Genomic DNA, 14,628 nt, shown 5'->3' on the forward strand with positions numbered 1-14,628 from the left:
TGCTCCTGGTCAGGGTGATGTTTAAGGGAACATCTAGACTGCTGCCATTTTTATGCTATGTAACCTCAGTCAACAATGTCTGAATCAGAGCTCAGCTGAGAATGTCATATTTTGTATACAGTCTTGTCTTTATAAAAAGCAAGATTCTTTTTAGGCGGTGCTCTGGAAGCCTCCCTTCCCCAGCTGCAGTGTGTGTAAAAATCCCAGATCTAGAAAAGAGAAAAGGGACTACAATTACTAGTGACTTTAATCAAGCTGGAAAAATAACAACACTGACACTCTCCATCTTTAAATCAGTTCTTTCTTCTTTAGCACCACTAGCACCACCTGGGTCCCTCTTGCAAGTACATGACTAATTCTCCTGCACTGGAGCTGAGGGGGTTACTTGGAGCTCTTCAATTTTGGCATACAGTTAGGCCTCGGGATAGGATGGTGAAGACCTAAGTTGCATTTCCTACTCTTCCCCCATCCTTAGGTCCATGATCAAGTCACTTAGGGCTAAACTGATGGGAACGTCAGAGAGATGCCAATATGTCCCTTGGGCATCCAACCAAAGACCCTGGGGACTGCCCTGACCCCTCGCATAGCTCACAGGTAGAAGCAGGCACCTCAGAAGGGATGAGAAATTGTAGTGGCCATCCACAAACCACTCTATGAGGTTTCCACACCCAAGATGCAAAGCAAAGCACTAAGTGTGGATTTTAGCATTAGTCTCACTCTACCTTGGTTCCCAACCTTAACCTTTGATAATTATATTTCCTAATCATCCAGATGTATTAGCAACATAGTCATCTAATTTATTATTTACCTATGGATATAAAAGTAACTATTACTAATAGAATTCCTAATTTTTAAAGAAAAGATCATAATTCAGACTCTCTTTGTAATTCAGTTAAACAAAAATTAAGCAAGTCAGTCTAGAGTAAGATAATGCAGTAGTCTGCCTTCCACACACTCTACCTATATGTTCACTAGTGCATTTATAACTGTTAACTAGCTACTTCAGTGGTTACAGGTCTGCCACATATGTTTTAAGGACAAGGTAAAAAAGAGTGACTATCATTAGTTCCTCATATTTCTCATAAACATGAAAAATCTAGTATATTTCTACCACAGAAATGAAGACTTGTTAATCCTTGTAAAGGAGGAGTCATAAAGCCTCAAGACATGGGAAATCCTGTATCCGAACACCAACGTGATGCATCAATAAAACCCATTGAATTCAGCCATTACTTTTGATAATGGAGAATTGACTGTATAATTTAATTTAGGGCAGCCTGCAAAAAGAAGCTGTAATAGCCAGAAAATACCTTCATTCTCCTTGCCTTATAATATGGGTAGGTCTGTGTAGGGTTAGATGGAACAGAGAATAATTTTTCTCCTATTTAAATACTGCACAGCAAAAGAACAAGAGGCAACAAACACAAATTGGTGTAATGGACATTCTGGTTAGATAGAATCACAGAATGGGTAAGGTTGGAAGGGACCACAATGGGTCATCATTTTTGTCTCTCAACAGATAGAAGAAAGTAAATCCATTCAGCGTGGGGAGACATTGCACTGTGTTGCCCAAGGAGGTTGTGGGATCTCCATCCTTGGAGACACTCAGAACTAGACCTCACAAAGCCCTGGTAACCTGACCTGACTTTGACATTTGCCATGCTTTGAGCAAGGTGTTGGACTAAATTACCTCCAGAGGTCCCTTTAGCCTCAATTATTCTATGATGTTATGATAGCCACAGAAGTGCTTTTGGCGCATTAATTGCCAAGTTTTTATATTACCAAGAGGGAGCAACATGTTTTAATTCATGGACATGAATACACACATATGCTGAAGGTCTAAAGGCAGACAAAACACCATATAGGCTTCAAATATCTACATGCAATTTCACAATTTCAGAGAGCAGCCTCCTGCTCTGGGTCATGAGTGTAGCTGTTCCCTAGAGGTTAGACCACATCTTTGTAAAGTGTCTCATAGACTGAGTTGTTTAGGTACAAGTGAAATTGGAAGTAAGTTGTTCAAAATTATATTTTCAGGATTTCTGCTTGCACTAATTTGGAGAGCTTTTTTTTTCTCTGGAAAGTGTATACTACCTCCAAATAGACTAGATAGTGTTATGTTCCTCTAAGAGGTCACTAAAATTAGGTCAGTTCTTAAGAGGTCACATTTTCAAATTATTTGTATCATAATATTTTCCACAAATTAATTTTGATTTTTTTTCTTTTCATTTACAAAATGACCTATTTTGATACCAAAACTATTTAAAAATTGTGTATATTCGAGTTTCTGTGAAAACATTACAGCAAATATATCACTGCATGTGTGCTCCTCCTCAGCTTGCACAGTCATGCCAGCTTATTTGCTGTAAACAGTAACAGCATGTTGTAACTTCATACTGTGAAAAGGAAAAAAGCATTTTCAACAGCGGCCTGAGTAAGATTGTAAACAATGTAACAAGCTGTGGAAAAACTAAAGTGATGCTCTTTTGCTGAACAAAGACCTCTAAACACAGATAAACAAGGTGAGGTACCTGGGTACCAATATGTCTAGTGCAGATAGGGATTGAATCTGCATTTCTCTGCTATGGAACTACACATCCCCCATGAGATGCAAAGCATGCCTTTCATAGACTGAAAGCCATTCTGATTCAGACTAAATATTGTAACTCATTCTCATTAAAAGTGAGTTAGGTAATTTAGATTAGTCTTAGGTAATTTAGATCTCCAAATCCCGAGTTCAAGTGAGCAAGGAAAATACTTTCTTCTTTCCACCACCTTGCTTTCATATCACCTCTAAACAGTCAGAAAACGTGAGCTAGTGGAAACTCATCATTCAGAGACAAGGAGGAAAAAAACCCCTGAATATTGTGACTCTGCTGAGTAGATGACAGGGCAACAGGTAAATTCCAGATAATTGGATTGCCAGTGGTGTTGATATCAAGACTGATTTCCCTTTATTGCAATCACTTGTCATATAATTGAAATTTTTTTTATAATTTATTTTTTACTTCTGCACTAGTCTAAATTTTGGTATTTTTTCAGTATTAGACACATAGATTCAGGAATAGAATTATGGGGAACATTCCTTCTCATAGTTCAACTTCACGCGTTGTTTAGAGTCATAGCTAAGCAGAAGTGCTGCTAGTTTTTATGAGGAATCTAGTCCTTATGGACTGGACAGTCACTGGACAGTCAACTATGTTTTCCTGAAAGCACACTTCAGTAAATCTTCATGCCAACAGAGCTCTGGGATCAACCATGCTGACCAAATAAACCATATGTACAGATCTTTTGGGTATGATCCAAAAGAACCTTAGACGTTCTGGAAGGTAAGTTCAAAACTCTCACCCTAATGTGGGGTCACCTTTAACAACTTTATTTACGGAAGCAAAATTCTCTCTGATCGAGAGCATGGTCTTGAAATCTATAATGGGATCTGATTTGTGTGGTTTGATTTCATCTGAGGTTTTAAGACTGTTAGTTCTTATTTCTTCTTGTGCTATTGATTTGTGTTCCCTTACAGAATAAGCAAAAGATTCACTTACATGAATAACCCCTGAGGCTTGAAATGCCCCAATACTCTAATAGAACACCTCATTTCTATTTATTTTTTGTAGAAATTTTTTTTTCCCCACTGGTTGCTAACTCCTTTCATCCTAACATTATGACAGTGTAAAACTTGGGAGCTGATTCAAAACCTTCCCTTAAAAAAAAGGAAAATGGTAGCTGTACTGGCAGATATGAACTCAACAGGGGATGCAATAGAGGGGATGCCCAGCTCCCAGAATCAGAATATAACGCACCACCAGTAGTTCATTCTGGTATATGAAGGCAAGAACCATTCTCTGGATTTTTCCAAAGTAACAGCTTCCTTTTTTGTTTTCATTTTCCTTTTCTTTTTTTTGTCTGTTGAGGCGGAACCAGTATTGTCCTCATATGTTAAACTGTTCCCATTATATTCTCAGATGGATGTTCAATGCACTTGGCTTAGCTCAAGCCTACACCTTTTACATCCCTGACTTTATATGGTTGGTATTTATCTTGTTTGGTCAATTCTTGTCCTGGCATTAGCTGGCATTTTTCAAAATCCTGTCTCACATACCCAACCCACACTCCTGGAGTGAATTGTCTGGGAGAGCCATGGACTGATCTGCTAGACCCAGCTCTATCTCTCCTGGGAAAGGCAATGGCACACTGATAGATCCACGTTTGTCACACCCAGCCTCTGCTTACACCCTGGTCTGACTGTGTGGCTCGGTCTGCTGCTGGTAGTTACTCTTGTGGTCTGACTTTATCCTTGGCTTGTGTTATTGGAGGCTCATGTTGGGTGTGCTGTAGTTCCTTGCAAGAGCTCTGCAATGGCTTCTGATCCAACTGCAAATGTAGCTCATGCCCAAAAGTAGCTGCCAGATGAAGAGCAGAGACAGCAGTCCTCCTTGACCTCATTTATGAAATGGGAGCCATGGATGGGCCAGATACAGATCTGGGGATTCAGGAGAGGAAAGCCTCTCCAATCTGGATTTTTATCATGGTGAACTAGTCCTTCAATTGGGCCCTGCTCAAAGGCAGATTCACAAAATAAAGTCAGATAGTAAAAGGGCCCACCTAGAGTCAATAGGCAGAAAGAAAAATAAAATATAAAGAGAAGGAGAAAGATACAATGCAAAAAAATTTGGAAAAATTAGAGTAGATTCATTGTAAAGAGGGAGGGGAAAGGAAAGTGAAGGTGAAAGGGAAAATTACTCAGTAAGCTAATAAATAGTATGTTCTCAGGTTCTAGTTGTCCTTCAGTTAAACTTTTATGATTTTATTTAGAGTTAAGAGAAGGAAGGTGGACTTGTCGGCACATAACAAGCTACCTTTTTGGATCACAGTGACTTCCTTAGATCTTGCAGCCCTAGGGATAATATTTTCTGTATTACTTCTGGGCTATCTCTATAGCAATCAATTCTGATGTAGCTATGCCACAGCATGCAAAATCTTTAATAACTCCTGTTTCAAAAGGAAGGATTGAAACCTTGGCCTTTCTAAGGTCAATGAAAAAACTCTATTTCACTTCAGTGAGAATTCAGGATTTCATCTCAGACATGGAGTTTGTTCAATACCGAGAGCTCTGTGAACCTCAGGTCATCACCAAAGCCAAATCTTGGGATTCAGGTGTTTTTTCCCTAGAAACTAATGTAAGTTGGCAGGAGTTTCTCCCATTTCTTATAAGTGGAGAGGCTGCTCCAGGGTTAGTATAAAATAAGCCGCAATTCTTTTTACTTTGAAGAAGAATTTGTCTGTGTGGTGTAGCAGGGGCAGGTTTCACAAAGGTGATTAGAAAACAAGAATTTGTATACAGGACTTTCAATGAGGACGTTATCTCCTCTAATCCGAGAATTCTCTCTTTTTTCCTGGCTTGGGGTGCACAGTGCTTTACAGACAAACACAAAGGCAAAACAGCCATGTGCTCTGAATAACTTACATTCAAATTAGATTGACAACATAATGAAAGCTGAATAATGTTATATTTGGAAGTCATTGATAGAAATCATCCTCAGCTCGTATCTTGAAAGGATAGTAGGATGAGTGGTTATCTATGCCTCTGCTACTCTGCTTCTTTCACAGTCATTTTCTTTTCTCATCTTGCCTGGCACTCTTCAAAAATAGCCTCTTTAAGATATGAAATTTATCTTTATTCTTCAAAAAAAAAAATCCTCCTAACTTTCTGGATGGACTCTTATAATGCTCTGATAATGTTTTAGAGTTGGTGTACTCAAATCCTCACTGATTTCCAGGATGGGTCTTAAATCACACATTATATACCCTTATCCACCAATACTCTGCTTTGGATTTACAGTTCCAGTTAAAGTTAGATCTGTGAAGGAAGATGACATCTTGCTGCTGCCCATCCTTTTAAAACACCAAATCGATTTAAGGTTTTAACTTATTGTTATAGTTTATCCTGAACCTTCTGAATCAGTTCATTGAATTTTAGCTGTAGCTATATAAAATTCTATATAGTGAAATTGTTTGGCCATACTGAGAATGTCTATGTCATGATCCATCACTGACACTAACTGCCAGCAATAAAGAAATCCTCCTTTATTCTCCATTCATTTAAGTGGCTCTCTAATACTACTATTGAATACCAGGAGTATATCTTAGTAGGTTTTAATTTTTTTATTCTTCTTTTAAGGAGCACTTAATATTTACCTGAGATGCACTTCATTGTTGAGTGTCTTATGTAGCTGTCAAAAAGAGGCACTGGAAACACCCAACAAAATACAGACTTGTAAGACTGACTGTAGTGGTGAGCAAGATAATGGAAACATTTATAAGGGAGATTACAATTCAGTTAGAAATGTGATTTAGTAACGGGAAAGCTGCATGGTTCTACTAAAGAAGATCATGTATGACAAATGTATTAGGGTCATTTCAAGGCATCGCTGAATTGATAAATATGAAATCGTTGACATAATTCATCCAGATTTCAGGAAAGTATTTGTTACAGACTGTACAGGAGATCGATTTACAAGGTCAGAAAGCTGAGCATAGGGGACAATGGAATACAAATTGGTTGAGGCACAAGAAACAGATGGTGTCAGTAAAATGAAACAATTCAGGGTGCGATGAGGTACGGATATGCCTGAATACTGAATACCACATGATTCAGGTCCCAAATCATTTGTTGCACTAGGAATGTGGGCATGGGCAGGTCTTCAATGCTTTGCAATGAAGAGATTTGCAAACCTCTCTGGGGTGATTGATTGAAAACAACCGTGAAAATGCAAATCATCGTGGAGAAACACATGCAGTAAATGCACTTCTGAAGTCCTCTATGGACAGCAGAAAAATGCCTAAAATTCACAGGTGATTAACCACTTCTACCTGCTTTTTAACACCATCTGTGCACCTTGTTAAAAACCAAACTGAAACAGATATATTTTCCTGGTGTCAGAATCTGCCCAACCACTGAAGTTGAAAAAAATGACATTGTGCTGTTAGTAAAACCCATGCAAAGCGCACCAGTGTTCCGGGGCTGGAGAGCACACTCTCCATCAGCAGAATGTCCAAGGAAGTGCTTAATAACCAGGCTTGGACTTCTTTGTTCTTACTGTGTGGACTTTTTGTTTCTGGAACAGACTGAGAAACAGAGTAGAACTGAGCACAAATATGACTGAGCACAGCAAGCTCATAGAAAGGTCCTAAAAACTATCAATGTTCCACCAAAATCTCATTATTTGTGTACACAAATTGGCTCAAACACGAAAAAGCAAGAGGCCACAATACTCATAATACTCCGATAGATGATTGTGTTATTGCTTCTTTTAAAGCAGAAAGGCTAGACATATTAAAGTCTCGATGGGAATTGGGCTCCTCATAGCATTTAGAGTTCCACCATCATCTTCTAGCACTGAAGTTGCTTAAAGCAAGTGATCCTTTTGGACTCCACATCCAGTGATGAAAGCACCAATTAATTTTATTTATTCCAGTCTTTAAATGTATGTATTTCTGTAAAGCAAAGATGCTTCTACTTACCAAGAATCATGATATAAAACCTTTCAGTCCACGATGGAGATAATCCTTCATGGAGGAAATAATTCTGACAAAAACACATAGAGTCTGACCTATTCAGCTGAGATCTGAGTATTTTTGGCTCCTTATCTTTGGATACAGGTAACCACACCAAATTACTAGTGCACACCCTCAAAACTACACCTTGTGCTCTGCTGGTAGGTTTCAGGAATCTAACTTGCAAAAGCAAGTAGATGTAAAACAGGTGGCTAAAGAAACTACCATAGGTACACATAACATGTACAAATTAATTGAAATCCATTTTCATTCATTTCAGTACAGTTGGCTTAAAATTGTGATTCAGAAGCTGTTTCATAATTTTTATTTGTCCCTACCAGCTGCCTCTAGAGGACAAGGCAAGGGCCAGGGAGAGTACACACTTCAGCCTGTGACTTCTGCCCAGTGCTGAATACAAGTCAGAGCCCCCAGCCCTTATTTGATCTAGTTTTATGGAATTGTGCTTGGTACTGACTGTTTGGTGCTTCCACCATTTCTCAGAGCAAATAAATAAACTTACTATCCACATATGACCTCTCACTAGGAGCAGGAGATTATATTTTAAATTGATTCAGTGACCAATAATCACAAAGAAAAAACACCTTTCTTGGTGAAAGGAGCTTATTTTAAAAATAAACAGTAATGAACCAAAAATAAAATAAAAAGGTATGAAATTCAAAGGTAAAGCAAGCAGCAACTAATAAATTAAAGGTATAAATCTACTTTCACTGGAATACTAACTTAAAAGATCATAATCTAATCAGTTATATGTATAAGCCAAGTGAAATTCTGGAATAACCTTACAATGGTAATAATGACAGAGTTGTGGGTTTGATCCCCATACAGGCTATTCACTTAAGAGTTGGATTCAGTGGTCTTTTTGGGTCCCTTCCAACTCAGAATGTTGTGTAATTCTGTGATTCTGTAATATCTACACCTTGTCCAAAGTAGTTTAAGGGGAAGAATATATTTGCAAAGTGCTCCTAAGCACCCTGGTAGTACTAGATATAAGATCATGTAACATTGAACAATTAGAAGTCATGCAAGAAAAGAAGCAGAGAAAAAGCAGAGAAAAAGAAAAGAGACAATCCCTCTAGGACAGTATCTACTTCAATGGCTCCTGCGATAATTACAGAGTTCAGTTTCTTTCCATTTGATTCAAACCCAAAGCATAGAAACAGATGCATAAATTTCTTCTTGTTGTACTTTTGTAACTCGGCATTTATGTGAAGAGGGGGAGGTTATATCCTTTCCACTACGGTCTTATCTGGGATGTGGAAGTAAAGCTTCAGCTCCTTGATCTAGATGCTTTTACCAACTGGAAAAGTTTCTAGGTGAGCATTCTTTTATCTCCTAAACTTCACTTAGAAAAGGCTGAGGTTGTAGCCCAAAAGTCTGCATAATTTGAGCATAAAACAGAGAAACTTCAGTTCAATGTCTCTGTATGGTGCCAGTGCCCATTCTGAAGCATGCACTCCAAATTTGATGAGAAATTTCCTCATGAATCCAGAGAAAATGCACACCAAAGCTGTATCTACCATCCAACCCATTTTGGTTTTTTACAGACTGACATTTTCAAATGGAAAATTATTTTCATATGATATTCTCAACAAGTTCTGTTTCAATTTCATTTTTTTGCTCTTCATCAGTGGGCTTTCTTTCTTTATACCCTCTAAATTGACTAGAAAGCACAGGATCAAGGTGGCTGTACTTTACGTTCCCCATCTTGTCCTTTTTTTACAGTCTGCTGAGTATTGACCACATATGTAAAGTGATGGTCTTTGTGCTGAACAGTCTGCTATCGTCACAGCAATAAATGTCTTTGCAATGGTCTGACAGTTTTCGGGGATTTGACATACCCCACCAGTTGAAAAATGAACTTACAAGTCTGAAAAACCACTCATATGTCAGATCTGATGGCAGTACTAGGTCACTCTTCAATTTCATAGTAGCAGAAAGTAATCTGAGTACCCCAGCTGGATTTTTTAGTAAAATTAACTACTTTTTATATTTTTCTAGTGCACTCAGAGGAACAGAAATTGCAGTGCATGTTTCCTTAATATCCATCAGTTGTGCCTGTCTGAGCCACTTGACAAAATATTTTCTCTGAACTTATATTGGATTTTTAGTTACATCAATAGCAAGAAAATTTTAAGAAAAATAATAATGATGCAGGAGGGCCATGAGAGGCTTTCCAGTGTCTTGAGAGACTATCTTGACAGGAGGAGTTTGATGCCTCTGGAAAACCAGAATTCATTTACACTAATTCTATATATATAACTGTAATGATAAGGCCTTGAAACAGTCTTTGAGTTGTTGTACTTGCTTTCTTTACTGCTGTCTTTTAGTTCCTACTGAGTTGTTCTTATTCTTAGGTTATGGGGAAGAGCCACAGATTCTGCTGGTGAACATTATTCATAATCCCTACACAGTTATCTACTATCTCTATCAGAGACAACAGAGCCAAACTTTTCCAATATAGTCTAGATCAAACCAATTAATTTTATAGATGCTTTTAGAGAACTTAAAGACTTCTTATCCAAGTTGGATTTGAACTGTCCCCAGAATTTTCTGGAGCCTCATCCAGCCTGGTGTCCCTGGGGGACTTCACTGAAGACCATGCTCGGTGTCAGGCTAAGTACGTCCAGAAAAGAGAGTGTTTGAACTGAATAGTTCTGTATAATTGGTGTTTGCTAGCAATATCTGAGGGTTGGTTACCTGCTCTGACACCTGTATCTTCCATCCAACCCATTTTTTGAGCATTTCAGCCCTAAGCAAGCTAGGAAGAACCCAATCAGCTGTTTTCCAATGAAGATTTCTCTATTGCCTGAGGCTAAAGATTTCTCTACGCAGATATATGCCTAAGAGTTAGATGCTGGAACACCACAGGATTTTGGAGAAACCAGGCTTTAAAACAATATTATTCAAAGCACTTACATACAATGTTATGCATAATATATTACTCCCAGAAAATCTATGCAACAGAACACTCCTGACTTTGGATTTTCAATCACTCAGAAAACCTCAGAGTTATGAGAGGTTTTTTTTGTTATATGTGTTCACTCATTTAAAAATGATTTTGTTTTCAAACTTGCAGTCTCTCCTCTGCCCCACCAATTTACAGCTTTCCATGAGCATCCCGCCCACCCACTCACTGCACTCCCTCCTCTTGACTGCTGCTTTCCTTTGGTTTTAACCTCCTTTGGCCAGACCTCACTACCAAGCTCCATCCCAGAGCTGGTTTGTGCAGATCACAGTCTGTTCCCGTCTCTTACCCCAAATTCTCTTTTTTCCACTCTCTCTCTATAAGAGAGACTCTACTCTGACCTCCAGTATTTGGTTGCACCAGCCAAGTTATAAAATAGCTTTAAAAAAAAAAAAGAAAAAGAAAATAAAGACTGTCCCCGATTTTAATGTTACAGGCAGCATCTAATACACAAAGGAAAGCAATACATTGAAGGTCCGAACCATTCGAAGAGGAAAAGAGAAACACCATCACTTTAACGATCTTTGTTGATTGCCTAAGATGTGTCCTTCACGGACCTGACTGGCCACAAAAGGATTCAACATAAATGAATAACTGCTAAACTGCTTCTGATCTGCAGATCATATTGTCCTGCTGACAGATCATGCATGTGAAGTAGAAGAGCTGATACAGGATAGTGAAACCAGCAATGAACCTGAGAAAATTGAGAAGGCGCGGCTGGAATATAAATGGACAAAAAGCAGCCTCTAAAAAAGGAAAGGCAAAAGCAAAGGATAGAAAACAAATAGGGGAACAGATAAAAGCTAAAAGTAATGGTATACTCAACAAGCATAGTATACTTCCTCCAAAATGTGTGCATGAGGGTTTGAATGTGTGTTTATCATCAGATTAGCAACAACATAAAATAATGCTAATATAAATTATCAAAAGTACTCAAATGGATGTGTTATGTATGATAGGTTATATCCTCATTCAGAGGTATTCCTTGATTAAATGGAACCCCGAAACATCCATAGAGAGTCAGACTGAATCATCCTTCAGTGGACAAGCATTACATGTTTTCATTATATTTCAACTATACAGCCTGTCCAGATCTTAAGGATTTACACTGGCTTTTTACTCTTACATTTCTTTAGAGTTAGACATGGATGTAATGATGAAGTTAGTGCAGTAGACAGATGCTGACAAAAATAAGGAGCAAAATTTGCAGTGATCCATTCAGTGGCTTACCTATGGATACAAACTCAGGCTGTTTTCTTTCTCAATGTACGACAAAGACACTGATTTCTAAAAGCTGTGTTTTAAAACTATTGATTAAATCTCTTGCAAGTGAAAACTGTTGCTTAAATCTCCTACATATGTCTACCTGAGTAGTTGTATCAACAAGCCACAGTAGCTTGGATCTGACTCTGAATGCATAATTGTCTAGGCCAAAAAAAATGTTTTTTAGAAAGTCTGAATCCTTCTTAATGAAATGTAGAAAATGCTTAGAGAAGTGGAGGGTAGTCTGGTGAAGACAGATGAACTCAAGATACCAAGGAAAAGATTGATCACAAAGCAGAATTGCAGAGAAGGAAGATGAAACACTAGAAGTAGATAACTTTATCTAGTGAACATGTAGAGGAAGAAAGCAAAGATAACAGATCTAGAGACAAAGAGAACGGGATGGTAGCTGGAGAGGAAGGCTGAGATTTTTTTGTCTCAGATGTTCAATGACAATACTGTACTCTTCTGATGTTGGCAAGGTGATGGTGCAAAAGAAGTTACTGCAGCAGGTAGGAACAGAGCCAAGACATCCTGTTAGTTTTGCAATTAAAACAGTCAACTGGTAGTCCTGAAACCTGCAATTTCACTCCCTGGTTATGTTTGTAACTTCAGCTTTCCTAGGCAAGTTTCCTATCTATAAACTAGAGTGATAGTACTTCTTTTCTATCGTCTTCTTTACTTGTTTGTCTGAGTTATGAGAGTAACTGTATCTCAGTACATTCCTGCCTAGAGGCTGACAGAGTAACCCGGTCCAGACTGGGACCCTTACACAGGAGCATCTCAGGAACCACTGGTAAGTGAGGCAGAGAGGATCAGGAAAGATGATGAAGCTGCCAAAAGTCTTGATATCAGGCACTAGAAGTGATTACTTAAAAATACATATTTGGGTCCTTTTGTTTCCTTTCTGATCATATCAAGTGTACTCAAGGCACATTTCAGCTTATTTTTTATTTATTCCCTTGAATCTTTCTTTTACTTCAAAAGAAAGTGGTTATTCCCATCCAACAGCTTGGGCTTTCTGAAAAAAACACCAGCTCTTATCAACCTTTTGATAAAATCATAAGAGCTGGAAACATTGAGAGTTCCTTTTGTTTTAATAACCTCTCTTTCATGAATATTTACTTCTCATTTGAATACTTATCATCAATAAAAATTAAAACCTTATGTTTGTGAGGAGGGCGAGCAGATTTGGGATTAAAATGACTGACATGCCTCAATAATAGGAGCTGTTTCTGCAAGAGCATTCTGAGTCCAGAGTGCTACACGACCGAAAAAACAGAGGAGAGAAATTCTGCAAACGAGAAACTGGGAAAAAGATTCTGTTTGGTTCATCTACACTAGCAGTTGTATAGCTCTAACTATTAACAACACTAGGAAAATGATTGAGTTTCTAAAATCACTAACAATCCTTTAAGTCAATGGTTTAAATTATAGTTCTTGTTAATTTAATTTTAATTATTTGCTATTTACCTCTGTAAACATGATGCCGTTTTCAGAAATGGTGTTCTGTGAGGACATGCAGGATTGTGATATATCACACATGTGACAACATAAACCACAAAAAAATATGAGCAAAGAGGAAAGACAAATGTACTCTCTTGAGCATTAAAGTTACAGAATGCCTAGAGATGAGGAACAGCTAATATAGGAGGATATGGGCTACAAACTGGAGCAAATGTCTATGTTTGATTTATAATTTGCAGATAAAATGCATAAACTTTCTAATTACCAAATTGAAGTTCCATACTAAAGCTAGCTACTCTCCTGGACTTTTTTTTTTGTGTTGTTGTTTTTTTGATTTAATATGGACATAACCACAGGCATTTATTAAACGTGATAATCTTCCATTCAAAGAGACCTCCTACTGAGTTCAGATGTGACCTATGTTTCTTCCCATATAAGCCGTCAAGTAAGCACCGGGAACAGAAAAGTTGTCAGTGTCGAGGCCAACATCCCTTGCTCAAAGGGATGCGAAGTTGTCAAAGGAGGCTCTCGAAGCCAGTTTAGAAAACAAAAGGACACTGTGCCTAGATGCCAGAGCACAAACAAATCTTAACAGTGGGTAAATTGTGGTGAACAATGAGGCATGCATATTTTAACGTGTTGTATTGTGCTGTTTGTGCTGGTTTTTAAAACAAAGAGTACTTGTGAGTTAAACTGCTCAAATGCTCATGCAATTACACTTGCACTCTGCCTGGAAAACATAAGTCCTGGGGACACTCTCCGTGTTAGGAGTACAATAAAGATCACCTGTTATGTGCCTCAGGGTAGATCTAGTCCATGGGGATGGACGTTCCTTCAGCTCTGGCTGCAGAGGGTATGGCTTGAGCAGAGGGATCAATCAGGAAGGGGGAAGAGCGCCCTGTGGGTGTCGTGCTTCGGTTTTAGTGCTGATGGGGAGTGAATGTCTGTGGTAGTGGGGTGAAAAAGAAGCTAGATCAAGTCCTGGGTCATTACGTTATTTACACCTCCGCGAACTGAATGAGAACAAAGATCTGTGCCCAACGTGGGCAGTGTTCCACCATCATATTTTGAGAAAATGGTTTTCTATCTCCTTGTCCTGCTGCTCTGTCTTACCTTACACACGCAACACAAGCGTGTACATAACTTGCAAGGGGTTTGTTACACATATATAGGAATACAGTCTCCCTGATGTCCGCCGCCTCATCGACCAGTCCTGACGGAGGCCTGGCTGTCCAGAGCCTGGGACGGCAGCAGTGCCCAGCTGCTACACTGGAGGAGCACGTCAGGAGAGGAGGGCCCTTCTCTGGGACACGCACCCGGACACTCCCGCACAGCCCTCGGCAGGTGCCGCCCGG

At 38.8% G+C, this 14,628-nt stretch overlaps 1 long non-coding RNA gene across 1 annotated transcript in view; it reads right to left on the bottom strand.

The window, feature by feature from the left end:
- The window catches only part of LOC135413414 (uncharacterized), a 27,948-nt gene extending 13,444 nt beyond the window's left edge, over positions 1-14,504 (bottom strand). The window contains exon 1 of the long non-coding RNA XR_010430218.1: positions 14,387-14,504. This is a non-coding gene — a long non-coding RNA (uncharacterized LOC135413414). The remainder of the gene's footprint in view (positions 1-14,386) is intronic.
- Positions 14,505-14,628: the final 124 nt, after the last annotated feature.

Source organism: Pseudopipra pipra, chromosome 4, assembly GCF_036250125.1.
Source record: "Pseudopipra pipra isolate bDixPip1 chromosome 4, bDixPip1.hap1, whole genome shotgun sequence".
Taxonomy (NCBI): domain Eukaryota; kingdom Metazoa; phylum Chordata; class Aves; order Passeriformes; family Pipridae; genus Pseudopipra; species Pseudopipra pipra.